This window comes from Ambystoma mexicanum, chromosome 6p, assembly GCF_040938575.1.
Source record: "Ambystoma mexicanum isolate Mex_15411 chromosome 6p, UKY_AmexF1_1, whole genome shotgun sequence".
NCBI classification, from domain to species: domain Eukaryota; kingdom Metazoa; phylum Chordata; class Amphibia; order Caudata; family Ambystomatidae; genus Ambystoma; species Ambystoma mexicanum.
Window position 1 is genome coordinate 553299742 of NC_090935.1, and position 20954 is coordinate 553320695.

The following is a 20954-nucleotide window of genomic DNA, read 5'->3' on the forward strand; positions in this document are numbered from 1 at the left end:
GCAATTCTTCTACCACCATTTTGAATGCTAGTGTGCCAAATGCTATGCCACCTGTGTCCACCACCGCTGAAAATGAGACCCCCAGTGAAAAATCTGTGATATGCAATTCTTCTACCACCATTTTGAATGCTAGTGTGCCAAATGCTATGCCACCTGTGTCCACCACTGCTGAAAATGAGACCCCCAGTGTATAATCTGTGATTTGCAATTCTTCTACCACCATTTTGAATGCTAGTGTGCTAAATGCTATGCCACCTGTGTCCACCACCGCTGAAAATGTGACCCCCCCAGTGTAAAATCTGGGTTGTGCATCTCCCCTAACACCCAGTGCTCAACCCCCCCTCCACCAAACCCTCTCTCATCATGAACCCCCTCTCAGCCACTACTGAACACCACCTGAAATGCGCCATGATTAACGCTAGGTCCATCAATGCCCACGCCCTAGACATCCACGACCTCCTAACCTCCCACGACCTAGATCTACTCATGATCTCAGAAACATGGCTACATGAGGCCTCCGGCCCGGCGCTATCCCTCGCCCTACCCCCTGGCTTTCCATAACTAGACAAGACCGCCTCTCCAAAGGTGGAGGTGTAGCAATTATTGCCAGAGACTCGCTCTCTATCAGAAAGGTAGAGAAATCCCTGACCAACAACAACAGCGACTACCTCCAAGTCAAAATAACCCTCTCCCCACTGCACCATTACTGTGCACACTATCTACCGCCCTCCAGGCCCAACAGGAGACTTCCAAGCCTCTCTCATCCACCTCCTCTCTGACAACCTCAAAAAACAGTCTAAAGCCATTCTCCTCGGGGATATCAACCTAGGGCTCCGGGATAGTAAGGACGTAGCAGCCAAATCCCTTGACTCTGCCCTCAATGCTCTAGGCTACAAGAACACCATCCTTAGCCCAACTCACACTCAGGGCAGAACGCTCGACTGGATAGCACAGCACAACTGCCCACTCATCATCACAGGTAACAATCCCACCCCGTGGTCTGACCACCACATCATCACCTTTAGCATCCTCACCACTAGCTCCCCTGCTGCCCCCTTACCTCAACCGCTCCCACCTTGCCTCGCCAGAAGCTCCCGCCAGCTCACTAAGGAAAGGCTACTGCCCTTCCTCCAAGGCCCAGCCTTCAGACCACCTTTTTCATTAGACCCAGAAACACTCGCAACAACCTATGATACTGCCATCAAAGCAGCTATCAACTCCATTGCCCCTCTCAAACCTCGCAAATCCAAACCCACTACCCATTCCAACTCTTGGTTCACCCCTGAACTCCTCACACTCCGCAACGAGAAAAAAGCCGCACTTACACAGTGGCAAACGTCCCACTCTAAAAAAGACAAGATGATCTTTAAAGCCCTATCCACCAAATACAAAAAGACAATCACCCAAGCAAAGGCGAAATCCTTTGAATCCAGAATCTCGGAAGCCCAATCTAGCACAAAAGAAATCTTCGCCATTTTCAGAGAGCGCGAGACACCCACTCCCGCCCCCCAGAATTTCACCAAAGACAAAGACTGGTGTGACAAAATACAAACAGCCATGCAAACCAAATTAAGCCTCCTCAAAAGCAAAATACTAGCCACTAAACAAGCCCTACCCAGTATGCATATCCCTATCCCACCACCTGCCCCGGATCCCCCCCTACCCTTCTCCTTCAAACCCATTCAATAAAAAGACATCATCAACATTATGAGGAACATCAAGCCCTCTAACTGCAAAGGTGATGCATGCCCAGCCTCCATTATCAAAGACTGCACGGAAGCGCTAGCTCCCTTCCAAACAGCCTTTGTGAATGCCTCCTTTACCACAGGGAAAGTCCCCGCCAACCTCAAGGAAGCTTGGGTCCGCCCTCTTTTAAAAAAACCAACTCTCGATCCCACCTCCCCCAACAACTACAGACCCATCACCACTGTCCCATTCCTCCTCAAAATATTGGACAAAGCAGCCTACTTGCAGGTCCAGCACTTCATTGAAGAGAACAAACTCCTTGGACTCCGCCAATCTGGCTTCCGCCCCAGACACGGGACTGAAACCGCCCTACTTGACTTGAAAAACCAAATGGACGATGCTAGAGACATGGGTAAAACAGCACTTCTCCTACTCCTTGACCTATCTGCGGCATTCGACCTCGTGGATCATGGCGTCCTATGCCACCACCTTTCCTCCACTGCCAAATTCTCCCCAGAGGCCACAGCATGGATCACCTCCTTCTTACAAGACAGAACCATGCAAGTATTCTCTGACCTAGCCGCCGCATCACCAACTATTATACTTTGTGGTGTACCCCAAGGTTTCTTTCTCTCCCCCACCCTGTACAACATCTTCACACGACCCCTCTTCCTCATCCTTGACGCTATGGGCATCTCATACACTAACTACGCCGACGACACCCAGATCCTCCTCACTCTCACAGGTAACTATGACACCGACTCCCTGACCCTCAACAACCTCTACACCACCATCCAAGCCTGGATGGCAGACAACGGACTAAGCCTCAACTCTGACAAGACGGAACTCCTCCTGGTAGGTTCCCCCGACACGCTAAAAAATCTAGATGCCCAATTTAGCCACTTCACCATTGACTCCATTAAAATCCCGGTCTCCGATTCTGTCAAAACTCTGGGAGTCTACCTGGATTCCAGCCTATCCATGGATAGGCAAGTCAACGCAATAGCATCCGCAGCTGCATATCATGCCAAACTTATCAACGCAATCAGGCCCTTTCTCTCCAAAGAGAACTGCACCAACATAGCCAGAGCCATCACCGGCTCCAGGCTAGACTACTGCAACGTACTCTTTCTAGGAACCTCCAACAAAAACTTAGAGAGACTACAGGTAATACAGAACAATGCTCTCCGGGCAGCCCAAGGCATTGCTAAAAGAGAACACATCTCTGAAGCCAGAAAACTAGCCCACTGGCTCCCAATAAAGGAAAGGATCGTATTCAAAGCCCTAACACTGACCCACAAGTGCATTCACTTCACTGCTCCAGCATACCTCTCTCAAAGGATCCACCCTGTCTCCACTACCAGGCCAACCAGATCACCGTACACCAACATGCTCTCTGTGCCACTAGTAAAAAGAGTAAAAGAGGGTTGATCCAGCTTCCCCTATCTCGCGCCCACTCACTGGAATGCCCTACCTCCCACTATCCGTGGTGAGGACTCCCTCACCACCTTCCGCAAAACACTGAAAACTACCCTCTTCACATAAGGACCGACACATCAGCACGAATACTTATCATATATGTTGTAATATACGACCAAATGCAATATTTGTAACAACAGTATGATTTCTTGTACTATTCATAATGTGTCAACAATCGCTAACATGTGTACCATGTAACTAAGTTATTGCAAGTAACAGCGCCTCAATGCCCTAGGGCTGCTTGCGCGCTATATAAATATAAATAAATAAAATAAATAAAACCAAGTAACTCCTCCAAGAGGCATCCACAAAGTGATATTGTGTAGAGCACATGCAGGTCATCTAAGCAACAATATGACACGACAAACAGTGCACAACGCATATTGGTGGCCTGGAATGGACCAAGTAGTAAGGGCAATGATTGAAAGATGCCATGAACGCGCAACAGCGACACACGGCTAAAAGTGAGGCAAGCACCCATGGTAGCCACAGAAATGCCACCCGAGTTTTGCATAAAATAGGGCTGGATTTTATTGGCCGTTTGGCGGCATATCAAGCGACAAGTACCGGGAAGTCATGGTAGACTATCTTTCCAAGTGGGGTGAAGTTGAGTTTGTGCCGGACATCACCAACAGCACAGTCATAGAAGTACTCAGCTCCGTCTTTCAAACAGAAGGACTCCCCAAGGTGTGACGGACAATGGAGTGCAACTAGTTTCCAGAGAGATGGAAAGCTTTCTCAAGAAGCACAATATCCGGCAATTGAGAGCAAGCCTGTATCACCCACAGGCCAATGGGCTAGTAGAAAGGGCAAACCGATTCATTAAAGGAGCCTTACAATTGGCATGCGCATCAGGCATGAATCCCTGCAAAATCGTCAACAAGGCTGTGGCAGTGCATCGCTTGATGCCAAATGACATCACAGGAGTTTCTCTGTTTCAGATGTTGAGGGAGAAGGGCCGCATCCACGCTGGTACCACCGTGGCTACACAAAGTCAGAGAGGACGACGACATCGACATGAGCGACATCGTGTTCAAATTACAAAAGAGCAAGGAGATCATGAAATTTCAGGGGACAAACACAGAGCAACATATTCCACCGAGGTCAACAAAGGGGACATGGTGAAGATACGCCTGCCCCACAAAGACGCTGCAACAGGCTCCAAATACAACAAGGCTATAGAAGTCACACAGAAAGGAAACAACCATGCCTACACCAGTGACGGGAGAAGGTGGACCCTGGAAAGGCTGGCTGTGTACAAAAAAAAAGGGCATCCACAACCCGCCCTTCCATGGGAGTAGAAGATGGCTAACTCCCTTGGGTCATGGCTAACAGCCCCCAACAACAAGAGATGACGTCAGGGAAGAATAAAACCAAAATGAACATGTACCCATGAGCTCCACACCTCAGTGTAGAGAACCATACAGGGAAACAACCTCAGCAGAACACACCCCATGCGACACATCCTGCATAAGCACCCAATCCCCCAAACCACTGACCAGAACCGGCCCCAACGGGAAAGAACAGGAAAGAAGGGAGCCAACAAGATTCACAGACTTCGTTGTGGACTAGGAACCAGCTTTTCGTACGAAAGGAGGAGTGTACGGGCCTCATCACACGACATCTTGGCATAGCGAAACTTTGCGCGTGAAATGCGAAAGACAGGAAAAACTAGGCAGAATCGAGCGAGGCATCATGGATACAGTCGGGCATCGGCGCTCCTCCTGAGGGAGGGAATGCAGCCCTCAGACACAAGCCTGCCTCATCTGCAGATCTGAATAGCTGAGCCTAATTGCAGCCTTGTGGGAGCTCCAGCTGGCAGGGGGTATTAATACCTCATCATTCATATAGTGCAATGAAATCAACTGCATGGGACGAAGGAACTTAACAGCGAGTACTGCCTTACCCCCTTCTTCCTGGACATATACATCCCCTGCCCCGTTTGTGTTAGGTGTCAAAATAAACACCTCTTTCTATCACGTAAGCGTTCTGTATTCATTGAGGGCAAGGATGCCTCTTGTAAAGCAGCATCGGGCTCTCTCGCCAGAATTTTTCCACTCACAAAACTCTTTCCGCAGACGCTCATTAGCACCCACTATTTGCAAGGTCAGTCTTTCAACAACACCTTGCTGAACATCATGTCGTTAGCCACTCTTTAATATCTTTATGTTACAGAATTTGGCGTGCTGAAGCTGTAACTTCTAACAACACTCAGTCCCTCATCAGCACTTTTTTTCTAGCTTGTCATCAGGCCTTGCCTACTCAGCCTCTAAATTCCGCAGGCACTCATCAACTCTTCCCTGCAGCCTCTACTTTTACAACCCTCTTATCAGCGACCACAACTGCCTATCTTGAGCATCTTCATGTCAATCCTCCCCTAACTTTCCCAGAACCTTATAATTAGCGTGCAAAAATTCGAATTGCAGGCTACTTACTAGCCGCCACAGAAAAATCACTTTCCACCTCAATTCTATACTACACACAGCAAACCATTTCTTACACGCCAGAAGTCCAATATCACTAGCCAGATAATCCCATGCCTCAGCCATTCACCATCTAGCCTCTCCTTTACCAAGCCTCGCATAGCGCCTTGGCTACTCTCTCTGCAGCACCCCCATCAGAACATTGCTTTCGTAGCCACTCCCTTTATATCTGTATCAGCACCTCCCACTAAAGTCTGTATGTCACCTCAACCCCTTTGCCCACCCCTCAGTCTTGAACGGCCCCTCCCTTTTCAGCCTCCCACCAAACCTCCCTCACGAAGCTGTTTGATATTTATCGTTGTTGTGCTGGCACTATCCTCATGTTAAAGATGCAAGTGTAAAGCTATGTTACTGCTTGCTGGTAGAACAGTGGGGCATCTCAGCATGCATGGTTGCGGGAGCATCCTTACCTTGCACAGAGGATTTGCGCGTGTTGTTGGAAGCTAATGCAGCCCATTAGCATCAAGGCACTGACAGCAGGGAGGCACCTGCTACAGCTGTAACTCTGCGCTGCTGGAGGTGGGCGGGATCACACAACGTCAGTGACATAGAGGAAGGGCATTCTAACCGGGCACAGCATATAGCCATCTTTAAACGGCGCCCCTCGAAATGATCAAACCCCTGTTGGTGTCACATAAAATCAGTGGTCGAAGTGAGCGGGAGCGGTGCTCCTCTACTTTTTAAATTACTTTTTACAGCTCCTATACTTTTATTTTAAAAAGAAACCATTCCGGAATGGTTTCGTTTTAAAATAAAAGTGTAGAAAGACGTTGCAGCTTGCACTTTCAGTGCACTGAACGTTTCCTTAAAAAGCAGGTGCAAGAGTTTGGGGGTTTGTATTGTGTGTGGGAGGGGGCGTGGTGATGGGGTTTGTGGGGAGTGGGTGCAGGGCAGCAGGGAACATTAGTTCCACTACTTCTTTTTGTACACTTCGACCACTGCATACAATGTATTGGAAGCTATACCGTTTGTATATTCTCATCGCTGTTGTGGTGAGCAGACAGTTCTACTTTTAAAAAACCGTTCTTTCTGTTGTTTAATCGTTCTATTAATTTGTACAGAAATTATATGATACGTTTACAAAGGCAACATACTGTATTATGTATTGAAAGTAGAAAGATTCAGAAAAAAGGACTCCTGGCTAGGCCCTGATTTGCCCAGGTGGGTATATGTTGTGGCCTCCAAGGACGACAGGACGCTTGGACAATTCGAACTGGCTTTATTATATATAACAGAACAGGTGAGCTCAATGGTCCATATGCTGGTCAGGAGCAGGCATAGCTCTCAACCATTTGTGTAGTAAAGGCGGGTGAAAACACCAGATTTTATTTTTGGCGGGCGAGAGGCCCATTGAAACGAATGGGCGTGTAGGAAGCTTGGCGGGTGAGTCATTTGTTTACAAGGCGGGTGACACCCGCCAAAAGCGTGTGAGTTGAGAGCTATGGGAGCAGGTACTCACAATGTCAGGCTGGGCCTCCCAGTTACTTCACTGGAGGCAGGGTGTGCAGTGGTACTGCACGCTGTAGACTTCCAGGGCCCCCATGAGGCCTCCTGTGGCATTGGATTTATGCCCTGGAAGTTTGGTATGCAAGCTGTCAGGGCCCCAGGTGCGTAGGCTCACTATCAGGAGCAGCGCTCGTCAGGCCGGCTGTCTGGCGCTCTGCCCGCTTGCCACTGGCGGCAACGTTCTTTTTGCGGGGTGCGGGTCAGCGAGATCACGTCGGAACGAGATCTCGCAAGACCTCGCACCCACGATCACGTGATGTCCCCACACACCTCCTTTGCTAGGAAAAGGATGGATGGTCATTCCATGACGAAGTTTGCAAACTTTCTGGGTTTCCTTTTCTCTCTCTGTGGTCTGCCCTGATCTAGAAGCGGGGCAGGGTTGCGGGAGTACTCTTGGGGAGATGCGGGTGATTCAGGTTCTCCTTGTCTTGCCCTGCGGTGTAACTCCCTGAGTGGGGTTGGGGAGTTGGTGTACGAGAGCTCGCCGCCGTAGGGTATCTCCGAGGTATCTCTTCCTGAGTGGCGAGGGTTTTCGGATGGCTCTTGCTGGCCTTGATCTTCTCCGGTTTCCCAGGTGTGGCTGTTCAATAGCTTCTTTCCTGCGGTACATGGCCACCCTTTCTAGATTCCATTTCCTTCCGTCGCTGGTGCAGATGTGGTTTGATCCTTTGGCAACGACTTCTATGGGACTGCTGTATCTGGAGCCGGTTGAGGTGTCTTTGTGGGGGAGGCGTATCTTAACCAGGTCACCTCTGTTGACCGCTTTGTGGCGAGCGGACCGACGCGTGTCCCCTCGAGCCTTCATGGCTTCTTTGTTCCGCTGCATGTGAAAGACTACGTCTTCCATGTCCACATCTTCGTCAGCCCTCACTTGATGGAGCCACGGTGGTACGAGTGTGGATGCTGCCCTTCTCCCCCTTAGCAGATGGAATGGCGACACGCCGGTGATGGCGTTGGGAGTGATGCGGTGGGCTGCGACGGCCTCCTTGACAGTCTTGTACGGGTTTAGGCTCGAGGCATGCGCTAGTTGCAGCGCCCCTTTGATGAAGCGGTTCGCCCGCTCGACCAGGCCATTGGCCTGTGGGTGGTAGAGACTTGCTCTTCACTGTTGAATATTGTTGAGTTTGAGGAATTTCTCCATTTCTCGAGAGACTAACTGGACACCATTGTCCGTTACAATTTCCTCCGGGAGGCCTTCGCGCTGGAATATGGCGGTGAGTGCTTCAATGACTGTGTTTGTGGTGATGTCCGAAGTGAAGTCAACTTCGACCCATTTTGAGAAGTAGTCGACCGTGACTATCCCATATTTATGTTCTGGGGGCATGCTGTCCAGCCGCCCGATAAAGGCCAACCCTAGTTTGCGCCACACTCCTTTGGGGATTTCGGTGGGCAGCATGGGGGGCTTGTCTCACAGACAGGCGCTTGTCGCTGTTGGTGCACTCATGACACCTTTCAACCATTTGTCGTATGTCCTGATCCATGCCTGGCCACCATTAGGCGTCGCGTATCCTGCGCCTGGTCATGTTGCACCCCAAATGGCCCGAGTGCGCTCTGCACAGTATTACTTTGCGAATTCCGCTGGGCGGGATTACTTGGTCGCCTCTCAGAATGAGACCGTTCATGGCAGTGATTTTGTCGTTCACCTTCCAGTAAGGATGTAGGCCTTCGAGAATCGCTCTTTCATCAGGCCACCCTTTGCGGACCCAGGCTGCTACACGCCCTAGGGCATCGTCCTGCTCGAACTCCTCCTGCCAGTGGCGCTCACTCAGGTCCATGTACTCGCCGTTCCTCAAGTCACCTATAGAGGCTACGATACATTCGTCTTCTAAGAATGTGGTTCCTGGGGCGCTTTGGTTCAGGAGCCTGGACATGCAGTCCGCTTGTGCGTTTTTCCATTTTCCAGCCGGCAATGTTGGCTCTCTCTTACATGTACTCTCGGGGTGGCAGTCTTGGTGCCGCCTGGGCTCAACATGTGGATGAGGGGTTTGTGGTCTGTGACCAATCTAAATTTCGTGCCCCAAACGTACGATCTGAAGTAGTCGACAGCCCAGGCACAAGCCAACATTTCTTTCTCTAAGGTGGAGTAATTCTTCTCTGCTGACGATAGTGCTTTAGATGCGAATGTCACGATATTTTCAGTGTCGCCATTCTTCTGGGTCAGGTTAGCCCCCAGTCTGTACGTGCTGGCATCCATAGTGATGCATGTGTCCCATTCAGGGTTGAAGGGTTTTAGGCATGGTGCGTGCAGAATCCTACTTTTGATTTCAGTGAAGGCTTTGTCTTGCACTGGCCCCTAGGAGTAGGTCGCCCCTTTCTTCAGAAGTTCCCTCATGGGGGACGTGGTTTCGGAGAACCTTGGGACAAATTTTGCGTAGTACTCCGCTAGGCCCAGGAACGAGCGGAGTTCATCTCTGGACATCGGGGCCAAGGTGTCTGCTATGGCCTCCATAAGGTTCTTCTTGGGGCTCACCCCTGTGCTTGAGATGCAGTACCCAAGGTATTCTACCTTGCTCACTGGAAAGACATTTCTCGTGGCGAAAATGAACACCTGCCTCCTGAAGCTTGCTCAGGACTGCCCCGAGTGCTTTGTCATGGGTCTCGTTGTCCTTGGCATACACAAGGATGTCGTCCTGAAAGAATGAGACGTTTGTGAGTCCTTTGAGTAGGGAATTCATCATTCTCTGAAACGCGGACGCTGCTGAGGACAGCCCAAACGGCATGCGGGTGTATTGAAAGGTGCCAGGCGTCACGCATGTCCAGCTTCGAAAAGATTGCCGCCCCTTTCATCATTAGGACAATTTCGCTGATGCTGGGGAGCGGAAAGCTATCAGTGACAACCTCTAGATTCAGACTTCTCAGGTCGATGCATATTCTGAGGTCATTGCTGGATTTCTTTTTGACTAGAACCACTGAGGATACCACTGTCTCAATGGTCCCTTCTTTGACCATCTTCCGGAGATGGGCAACTAACGCAGGCCTCGCTATGGCAGGCACTGGTCTAACTTTGTGTTTCACAGGCACGGCATTGGGTTTCAAATGAATCTTGTGAACAAAGTCACTCACTTTCCCTGGTTTCTCGGAAACCGGGCTTGGGAAAACCTCCTTGAAATTTAGCGCTGCTCCTGAGGAGACCATGAGTACCTTTTCTGGAGTGCTGGGGTCTAGTTTAATGCTGAGTCTGTGTTGATCGTCCCACCCGAGCACAGCTGGACCTTTGGGTGAGAAGTACACCTTGGTGGTGGTAGATCTCCCTTTGAATACAATTTGGGGTCTGATGTAACCCAGAAGGTCGACAGTTGCACCTCCAAAGACCGTTGGCTTTTGCCTGGTTGTTCTAATCTCTACTTTTGCTTGTCCCATCATCTCCTTGTACGTGTCGATGGGAAGGATAGTGAGGTCTGACCCTGAGTCTGCCATGACACGTGTTTCCATGCCGTCCACTTTAATGGTGCAGTGGGGCATCTCTCTCTCCTGGCATGGAGTGCGTTGACCATGATGACCATCGGTCTGTCCTGTAGCTCGTCCTCGTCGCTTGAGGCGCGGTCGCCATCGACGCGGGAAATGTTTTTTTCCCGCCACGTGCAAGCCGGGGCCACGTGACCAATGCATCCGCACTCATTCCTTGTTTCTGGCGGGGCAGTCACGTTCGTTCGCCATGTGTTTGGTGCTGGCACATCTGTAGCATTTCGGCACATTCCTCTGCCTGGGGCCTTTGTCTCTGGGGCTGTCACGGGACTGCTTGTCTCTGCACCCTCTCCATTGTAGTGCCGTAAGCTCGGGTAGAGGTAGATGACTTCCCGCCTCTTTGCGCCTGCTGGAGGTTTCTTCCTCGGCCATGGCGATTTGGATAGCCTTGTCGAGGGTCACTTCTTTTTCTTGTATGAACTTGTCCTGCACTTTCCTGGAATTTGTGTGAACGACCAGCATGTCGCAGATGACTTGTTCCGCGTTATCGCCGAAGGCGCATAAGGATGCCAGCTCCCTCATCCTGGTGATGTAGTCGTCCACGGGTTCGCTCCCCTCTTGCTTACGGGTGTAGAATCTCAGCCTGCGTAGCACCACGTTCTCTTTATTTGTGAACCGCTTTACGACGCGACGGGTTGCCTCTTTGTAGACGTTGTCGTCCACTGGTCTAGCCGTTAAACTAGCAAAAATACGCTGTCCCTCGACGCCCATTGCGTTCAGCAGCATAGCCTTCTTCCTCGCGGGGGCATATCCTGTGCTGCCTACGGCCTCCAGATACGTGGAGAACAGAGGCTCCCATTGCATCCACGGGATTGCCGGGGTCCCCGGTGAGGGGAGGAACGCAGGGGGCGGTGTGGCACCTTGCATGATGGGTCCGTGGGTACTCTGATATCCTCGTTGCCAGTTATGTTGTGGCCTCCAAGGACAACAGGACGCTTGGACAGTTCTAACTGGCTTTATTATATATAACAGAACAGGTGAGCTCATTGGTCCATATACTGGCCAGGAGCAGGTACTCACAATGTCAGGCTGGGCCTCCCAGTTACTTCACTGGAGGCAGGGTGTGCAGTGGTACTGCACGCTGTAGATTTCCAGGGCCCCCATGAGGCCTCCTGTGGCATTGGACTTATGTCCTGGAAGTTTGGTGTGCAAGCTGTCAGGGCCCCAGGTGTGTAGGCTCACTATCAGGAGCAGCGTTTGTCAGGCCGGCTGTCTGGCGCTCTACCTGCCTGCCACTGGCGGCAACGTTCTTTTCGCGGGGCGTGGGTCCGCGAGATCACGTCGGAACGAGATCTCACGAGACCTCGCTCCCGCGATCACGTGATTTTCCCACAGTATACACTTATATAATCACACAATAATCAGGGTGAGGGAGAAAACACACACTTTCATGATTATACCCCTACCAGTAGAGAAAACCAGTATTTCAAATTGGTGAGGGTCAGTAGAATTTTGGCCCCACAGTTTTTAATATATACATTTGTTTATCATAATAAAGATAAACAACCAGGAACACTAGTTAATTTACAAATTTGTACATAAACATATAGAAAGTACAGTCCAGTCAGATTGACTGGATTTAGTGGACATAGAACATGTTTCTTCCTTTCTACAATCTGCGTAACTCAAGTAACATGTAAACACAATACAAGATTCTGGTGAACAAATATCAGTGTTAGTGATGAACACTGGTATGTTGGGAGGGTAGTCGACACTACTTTGTTTAAGCCAAATTGATGAAGCCATTTAATGAAGCTTGTATGTGGTTGGCCTTCATCAGGACAGTGGAGCTGGTAGTGGGGAAAGTGTCCTGTTGGTCTCGTGTGCAAAGTTTTGCTGCAGTGAAGGGCTCGTTAGCTGTTTCCCTGTTCTGGATGTAGGAGATTCGGGCCACCAAGCTACTTTGTGGATGCGGGCAAATCCTCTGAATAGTATTGGTTGTCTATTCATGCGGTCTTGTCAAATGCCAGTAGATCAAGTAGTCCATCTGGGTGTGATTCTGCTCACACTTGGGAGGGTAAAATGCCCAGTGTCTATGCGTTGCTCGGAAACACTGCTTCTCAATCCTATACGAGGTGTGAAATGGCCCGAACGTAACTGCTGAAAGTAGAAGGCCAATCTAACGATATTCGGGAAATAACTTTGATCATGAGCATGTGCACGGTATTAAGCATATCTATCATTTTACTGTGCATGCATTACATGGAATCTTGTTGGTCGAGATTTTGCTCTACCTGTTGCTGAGCACAGCAACATACCGTCCAATATTTGGAGACAGTTGAAGAATTAGCACCAGAAAGAGCAAGGTTTCTTTTTCCACTGATTTGCGTTGAAGGAAAATCTGTTTTCAGAACCATACGGTCCAATATTTGGAGACAGTTGGAGAATTAGCACCAGAAAGAGCGAGGTTTCTTTTCCCACTGATTTGCATTGAAGGAAAATCAGTTTTCATACAGGAAAGTAAAAAAATGTAAAATTTTAACGGGTTGAAAAAATTGGGATATCAAGGTAGGATTGTCAAATTTTGGCCTGGTGGAAAGTACAATTTTTTGGCCCATAGTGCAGCGGCCCAAGCCCACAAAGCAGCAAGCCCAAATTCTATAAAAGCTAAAGCCAATACCAACCTCTCTGCAACCCTCACATTCTCAAGTATATTGTTGATATTACTTTCCCTTTATGCAACATATATAGCTCTCAACCTTTTGTGCCTCCAGGGCAGGTGAAAACACCAATTTTTAGTCAGCTGATTCTAAGATGGGTGACTCCCACCAAAAGCATATGAGCTGAGAGATATGAACATATCTTTTAGTTATGTTCCTGCTTTCTTCGAGATGTTTGGAGGACTTGTAACAGATTTACGAAACGGCACACTCAATACCAGGACTCTTTCCACTGGCCAGGGATGTGGCGCACAATAGAAACGCTTTCACTTTATTTTTTTCAGATTCTGCTTTGAGAAGGCACCCAACCCGTCTCACACCCCCTTACAAACACCTTACGTCGCAATGGACCATGAACCAGGCCGGTGTGTAAAAGGAAATATTTATTTCTTTTTTAAATTCAAATGCAAAATCAAACAAATCAATTTTAGGGCAGCAATCACCAGTGTGGTGATAATGTAAAGCAAAATGTCATAATACAATTAATTTAACTTTCTGACATCGGATACATCAATGTAAATATGAATGGAAGCAAGATCACTTTTTGACACTCTCATAGATAGCACTTGCGTTAGGTACTCCCCCTGCAACACTCCCCCACACCGCTGCTGACTTAATTCTGTGTGGGTGAAAAGGAGTAGCAAGGAGTCACAAATAAGAGGGAAAGATAGGATTTTAAATTTGACCTGCCACCCCAGAATGGGAGGCCAAAACATAAATGAAACCTTGAAAAAGGAGAAAAAATGGCACACTTCGAGTTCACTGGATAATTAGAAGTCAGTTTACATGTGCGGTAGGATGGATAGGACAGGAATTTGTGCAGCTGTACTAAAGAGGCAAGAAAGCTTACAAGCTACTGGGCAAGGTACTAAAGCAACATGAATACAGGTGAGAAAATCGACTTTTTGAAGGAAAACAATGCAGCAAAAATCACACGTGTCAAAATTGCAATTTCTTTTTCTACACAGACTTCAAACAAGCAAACAGCTAAGAAAATAGCTAAAACGGTCAAAACGGAAATCGTTTTTTATGATGGGATACAAAGGCACATAACAGATAGGACACTGAAGTGAAGGGATGACTCTTTATGGGGTGGCAGTATGGGCAATCACACAGGCAAAAATCGGTTTTGTTAACAAAATGATTAATTCTACTGAGACTGTATTTTAGTGGCTAGATTATTAAAGAAAGACACTGCATGCAAGGAGGTTAATTTGCTATTTAACCAATTCTCGCTGACTTCATCCTTATAGGGAATTATTTCAAAAATGGTACTAAGGACTTACATAGACTGAAATGATTTGAAAAGAATTATGCTAGAGTTATAGACTAGCACAGATTCTTCCAAGGACAGGATAAACAGAAGATGCTGATAATTTGGGAAACTACTAAGGTTCTTATGGGATTTTTATAGTATTTGGACAGAAAGCAAGGTAACAGAGCGGGGTATGCAGTTTTTGGTACTGGGGAGGGTGATGCTTACAAAATGCACTTGAGTTGGGTCATTTGGACAGCTAACCGGGTCTCTGGACAGCGAAGCAAGAATCTGGTCACTGGGCAGCAGTAGGGCTCTTCTTTATGGGAACAGCTGGGCAACGGGTTTGGTCACTGTGGACAGCGGGATACATGAGCTGGGCAGGGGGTCTAGTTGCTGGATTTTCCCAAAGGGATGAGAAGCCTTGCCTCCTTTCTCCCTGAATTATTGGGATGAATCTGGTTCTGGATAGGAGATTCTGGATAAGAGGTTCTGGATAGGTGGTTCTGGCAGCATCTGGATCAGCTACCTCTGGACCTGGTTCTTGGAATCTTGCAGGGTGAATTTTAAATGTTGAATCTCCCTTATGCCTTCCTCCCTTGCTTTTATATCGGCAGTATGACAGAGAATTTTACAATGTGGGCGGAAGTAATCTGGACATACCCCTCGAGTAGGACTGGCCAGGCTATTAATGTCGCCACCTCGCTCCGAGCTGATTGGATTGAAGGAGGTGACCTCCCCTTGGGTGTATGCATTTTATGACTCCTATTGTCCCACAAGCCTAATTTTTCACAAAAGGAGTTATGGAATACAACTTCATATTTTCAATAGTCACCATTATACAAATCAGATAGTCAAATCCCATATTTCACAAGGAACATGCCGGTTCAAACACCAATTCTGTGTGATACTGCTTCGCCTTTTGGGCAAAATGTCACTGTTTTTAGGAGAAAAAAAAAACACCTAAAATTCTGCAACTGGGAGGCCACCAGGGGGCGCGCAGGCAATGGCTGCCTGATTGTGCTGCTCCCGCCGTAGCAGGGCTGTATTAGGGGATTGAGCCCCCCCGAAGACCCCCAGGCGGACCAAGCAAGACGGAGGGGCGCGAGGAACCTTCCGGGCACCCAACGAGTGAAGGAGCGATGCTCATGGCCCCCGGGAAACGCGAGAACGAGACCTGCAGTGCCAGGCGGGGACGAGGCCGCACCAAGCCTCGGTGGCCTTGGCACTGAGGAAGCGAAGAAGAGCCCCAGGAAAGCCGCGCGCACACAGAGAGGGCTCCCTCCTCTCCCGCCTTCCTCGACCGATCCCTCGACCCGATCGAGCACTTGGTCCTGCGACCGGGGGCCGGGGCGGATCGCAGGGACTGGCCCGATCCGTGCCGTGGACCCGGGCCCCCCCTCCACCCCTGTCGACGGGAAGAAACCAGTGCTGGGAGGACCCGCGCTGGTGATCCCTCTGGAGAGGTGCGGGAACTTCAGAGCACCGGGGGGGGACGCCCCCAGCAAGACAGTTGGCCCCACGCCACAAGGGAAAGAGCCCGGGCCAGGCGAAGTTCTACTGGGCGGGCGAGATGGCCCTCGCCCGAAGCCGTGAAGAAGGAAGGCCAGGGGCGGGAAGATCCATCTGGGACAGGCAAGTGTGGTGCCCCCCCCCCCCCCGGATTGAGCCCGGGGCCCCGCCGCCCCCACGAGGAGAGTCCCAGCAGCTACGAACGGTCCCCGGGAGCGAGGCCCCCGCCAGACCTTGGCGGGGCGTGTGCCCGCCCGGGTACGACATTGTTCCCCCCCCACCCTTGGGGACGAAGGTGAGGTGAATTGAGGGGTGGAGGCCACATATCCTGTGGCCAATAAAGACCAGCGGCAACCTAAGCGGACTCCGCCCCTTCGGCCGGGGTGTGTGGCCCCCGCCTGGAGACGGTGGGGCGTGTGCCCGCCCGGTGAAAACCCCCCGCAGCAGCACACGGCGGTAAGGGAGGGGCGCGCCTCGTCCGGGGACCCCCTCCCCACCCGTCATCACGTCCCCGATCTGAGGGCCTCAGGAGGGAAACCACTGGCTAACCCAGGGGGGAGCCCGATGGACTGGCGGCTAACCCTACAGGAATTCCGCTTTCAGGAGATGGCGTCCAGCAAGAGAAGCCCAAGCCCCCCCAAGGGACTTGCACAGTCGGAGACCCCAGGACCCCCCACGTCTGCCATGGAAAGAGGCTTCGCCTCCATATTACAGGAGATCAGGGACATGCGATCTGACATTGCCCAGAAATTTGAAAAAATAGATCAAAGAGTGGACAAGGTCGAAGACAGACTGTTGCAGGTTGAGACCAACCAGACATCATCGACGTCCCTAGAGATGGATCTGGGACTGAGGATAGTGGGCCTGGAGAAAAGGGAGGAGGAAAGGTCCAGGCAGATGGACGACTTTGAAAATAGGGAAAGGAGGAACAATCTCAGAATTTTTGGGGTACCGGAACAGGAAGGGGAAATGGAGAGAGACATTACCCGCACTGTGAGAGACATCATCACCCTCCTCTTTGCTGAAGAAATGACTACAGAACCCACGTTCGATAAAGTGCACAGGGCTGGGGGTAGAGCGGGGGCCCCCCGGTCTATCTTGGTCCGGTTCCACTACTACTCCGAAAAAACAAAGGTGTTGGAGGAAGCCAGGAAGGCTCGGGAGATCACCTACAACAACACCCAGATTTCAATCTATCAAGATCTCTCCGCCTACACCCCTGTCAAACGCAGGATGTGTCACCCATTAACACTCCTGCTGAAAGAAAAGGGGGTCCGCTACCGTTGGGGCTATCCCTTCTCTTTGAGTACATGGGCCAGCGGTCAACTCTGACCACGGAAGACGACATACGAGGAGCCATCCAGGACTACGTTGTGGACTTGAATCCCAGGAGGGCCCCGTCGGGGCCGGGGAGGGATACCCCGGGTAGCCCGGGCACGTCGAAAGACAGGAGACGAAAAACTGGTGCAAGGAAATACAGGAAAATGAATACCCCATCTGCAGTCAAGGAGGGGGAGCGGAACGATCCCGAGGATGGAGACCTGGGGAAACCCACCGAGTCATGTGGGATACACAGAAAAGCCAGCGGATTCACCATTAATAGCGTCCCTACGAACAGCAAGTATGGGGGACCCATGAGGGGGACGGCACGGCATGGAGGGAGGGGGGCTCACAGAAACACGCTTTCCACAGAATGCCCAGCTGCAGTGGGTAGGCTGGTGGTTCGGCCAGTAGCCAGGGATGGCAGAACTATTTGGCCGGACGCCGGGGGAGGGGGGACACAAAGTTAGGGTAGTTCAGTTACGGTTTGGGGAAGGGGGCAGTTGGGGTCTTGTTCTTGGCCCACCCGGAGGGAAGGGGAGGGACAGTCGGGGAACGAAAAGTCGAAACAAGGGAGCACGCCAGGAAGAGCATGTTGAGAACGTTGACTGGGAGAGAGGAAATCTTAGATTATGGCTAACAGTCTGCCCCCCCTGGGTGTGGGCTCCCTAAATGTACGGTGCTTAAACACCCCCACGAAGAGATCCCTGGTCTGCAGGGAATTTAGAAGGGCCAACCTCGACTTTCTCTTTGTGCAAGAGACTCATTGGCCGCGGGGTAACGAGCCCAAAATGCGGGGAGGAGGAATAAGGGAGGTCTTCAGTGCTTCCCATAAAGGCAAAAAGAGAGGGGTTGCCATCTTAGTATCGAGGAATACAGGCTTCGAGAATGAGGCCATGCTGAAAGACCCAGAGGGCCGCTACCTGATGTTGCGGGGGTCCCTTCAGGGGGCCCCGCTCACCCTTGCTGTAATCTATGCCCCAAATGAAGGTCAAACCCTATTTTGGGAAGAGGTAGGGGACAAACTCAAGCACTTTGTTCATGGTTCGGTGGTGGTGGGGGGGGGGGACTTCAACATGGTCCTGGACCCAACCCGGGACAGAAAACGCACAGGCCCGCAGCCCTCCAGGGCGTCAGACGAGACCATGGCGCGTAACTTCCAAGGGGTTAATCTACACTTGGGACTGATGGACATGATCCCGATCCCCAGAACGAACACCCCCCCTTCACATATTACTCAGCCATTCATGCGTCGTTTTCCAGGATAGATTATATCTTGGTGGACGAGATCCTGCACCCATTGACCTCAGGCCATAGGGTTGACCCCATTCCCTGGTCCGACCACGACCTGGTCCGAATCACGATTGCAAGGGGAGGATTAAGCGAACGCAGGGGTAGGTGGAAGTGCAACGACTCCCTGTTAAAGGATGAGGTACTAGCTCAGGAAGTTCTTGAGGCCATCACGGATTTCTTCAACCTTAACGATAATAGGGAGGTAGGTGTGCATACCCTATGGGATGCCTTTAAGGCTACCCTACGAGGAGTCCTGATCAAAATGGGAGCCCAGAAAAAGAGGGAGAGCGAGGCCCAGGAAAGACTACTGAGGGAGAAAATAGCCCAACTCCAACCGGGGGGGGACTCCCCACGGTCCCCTTGGATCGAGGCCAGGTGGCCGCCCTGGAGGACTGTAGACTCCAGCCGAGGGACCTCCTTCTCCACCAGACAGAGAGAAGCCTTCAATTGGTCAAACAAAAGTATTACGAAAAAGGGGACAGGGCGGACAGGATTTTAGCTTGGAAGTTGAGGGAGGTACAGAGAAGCAGACTGGTGAAAGCAGTAAGGAGCGAGGGGGGGGGGAGATAGGTTACGACACATCCCACATTGGGGAGCCCTTCCGCCAATACTATGAGAAATTATACTCGTCCGAATTCAACGGGAGGGAGGCAGAGATTGAGGGGCTCCTGAACTCAATACAGATCCCGGCCCTATCAAGGGAGACGGCGGAGGGGTTGGAGGCCCCGGTGACAGAGGAGGAGGTGGAGCGCGTGATCAGAGGGATGAAAGGGGGTACTTCCCCCGGCAAGGACGGCAACTCGGTCTATTTTTATAAGAGGTTCTGCTCAACCCTATCCCCCTACTTGGTTAGGGCATTCAATGCAGTGCTGGAAGGGGGACCCCTCCCGGACTCCATGATGGAGGCGATTATAGTGGTGCTCCCCAAGGACGGCAGAGATCCCTCGGAGTGCTCCTCCTACCGCCCAATTTCTTTGCTAAGGTGATCGGGGGGCGATTGGAGGGGATCCTGCCGAAGCTGGTCCACGGAGACCAGGTGGGTTCATTAGGGGGAGACAGGGCTCTGACAATATCCGAAAAACCATAGACTTGTTCCACTACGCCCAGGTGTCGGACCTAGACGCGTGCGTCTTGTCGCTTGACTCAGAAAAGGCATTCGATAGGGTGGAGTGGAGATTCATGGAACTCACCCTCCATAAAATGGGCTTTGGGTCACACATCATGGGTTGGGTGGCGGCGCTATATAGGGCCCCAAAGGCCAGGGTTCAGGTGAATGGCAGGCTGTCAACGTTGGGAGTCCTCTGGTCGATCTGGCGGGAAAGTCCCCAGACGGCGCACCTAACGTCATGGCCGTCACCGATGTCATCGCTCTGGGGTCACCCCCTCAGACTGGGAAGCAGGGGGTTCCGCAACGCTCAATCCTGGTCCGATTCAGGGATGGAATGGGCGGGGCAAATGTTCAAGGAGGGGGAATTCCGGCCCTATGAGGATATGAGAAGCCCTGGGGTGGGGGACCCGCTCCATTTTCGAATATCTCCGCTTGAAGGGGAATTTTATGCGACCAATCCTGGGGACAGAACTTGAAAAGACAGTTGACCCCCTTCGAAAAACTTGTGGACAGAGCGACCTCCAGGAAGGGGGCGGTATCAGGGATGTATAAAATACTGAACACTGTCAACCTGGGGGAGAGGAGGAGGTTCCGTACCTTCAGGAACGATTTGGCGGTGGAGGAGATCTCTGAGGATGCCTGGGCAAGGATATTTAAGATAGCTTTCCATGGGAGCTTATTTACAGCGGACATGGAACACAATTTCAAGATCTTGCAGGGGTGGCACAGGGATCCTGCGAAGTTGGCGAAAATGTTCACGGGAGTGTCCCCCGCATGTCCAAGGGGATGTGATCAGGTCGGTACAAGAGGTCACATGTGGTGGCACTGCCCGAAAGTCCAGACATACTGGGAGGAGGTACGGGGCTGGATCGCTGAAGTTGCTGAGGAACTACTCCCCCAGAACCCCCTAACAATGTTGCTGGGCCTCCCCCCAGAAGACACAGACATATCCAGATACCCAAGGATGTGGGAAACCATGTTGAGGGCGGGGAGGGTGGCCCTGGCACAAAAATGGAAGAGCCCGGAGACCCCATCGAAGGAGGTCTGGTTGAAAAAGGTCAAGAACATGTTTCTGATGGACAAACTAACAGCAATGATGAATAACGAGTTGGGCACATTCCAAGTGAACTGGTTCGGGGTACAGCAGACCTGGGGATGGGACGTTCACTGACCCATGAGGAGGGGAT

At 51.0% G+C, this 20954-nt stretch overlaps 1 protein-coding gene across 6 annotated transcripts in view; it reads right to left on the bottom strand.

Annotated features, from left to right (window-relative positions):
- The window catches only part of SGTB (small glutamine rich tetratricopeptide repeat co-chaperone beta), a 792782-nt gene that overhangs the window by 671176 nt on the left and 100652 nt on the right, over window positions 1–20954 (bottom strand). For 2 of the 6 annotated variants that reach the window (XR_011280637.1, XM_069627363.1), the window contains exon 1: window positions 6059–6174. The exons of 3 other annotated variants lie outside the window; for them this stretch is intronic. The gene's annotated coding sequence lies outside the window, so the exon portion shown is untranslated. Of the gene's footprint in view, window positions 1–5644; window positions 5771–6058; window positions 6175–20954 lie in introns of those variants that run through there. One more of the 6 variants, XM_069627367.1, reaches the window with a different exon arrangement.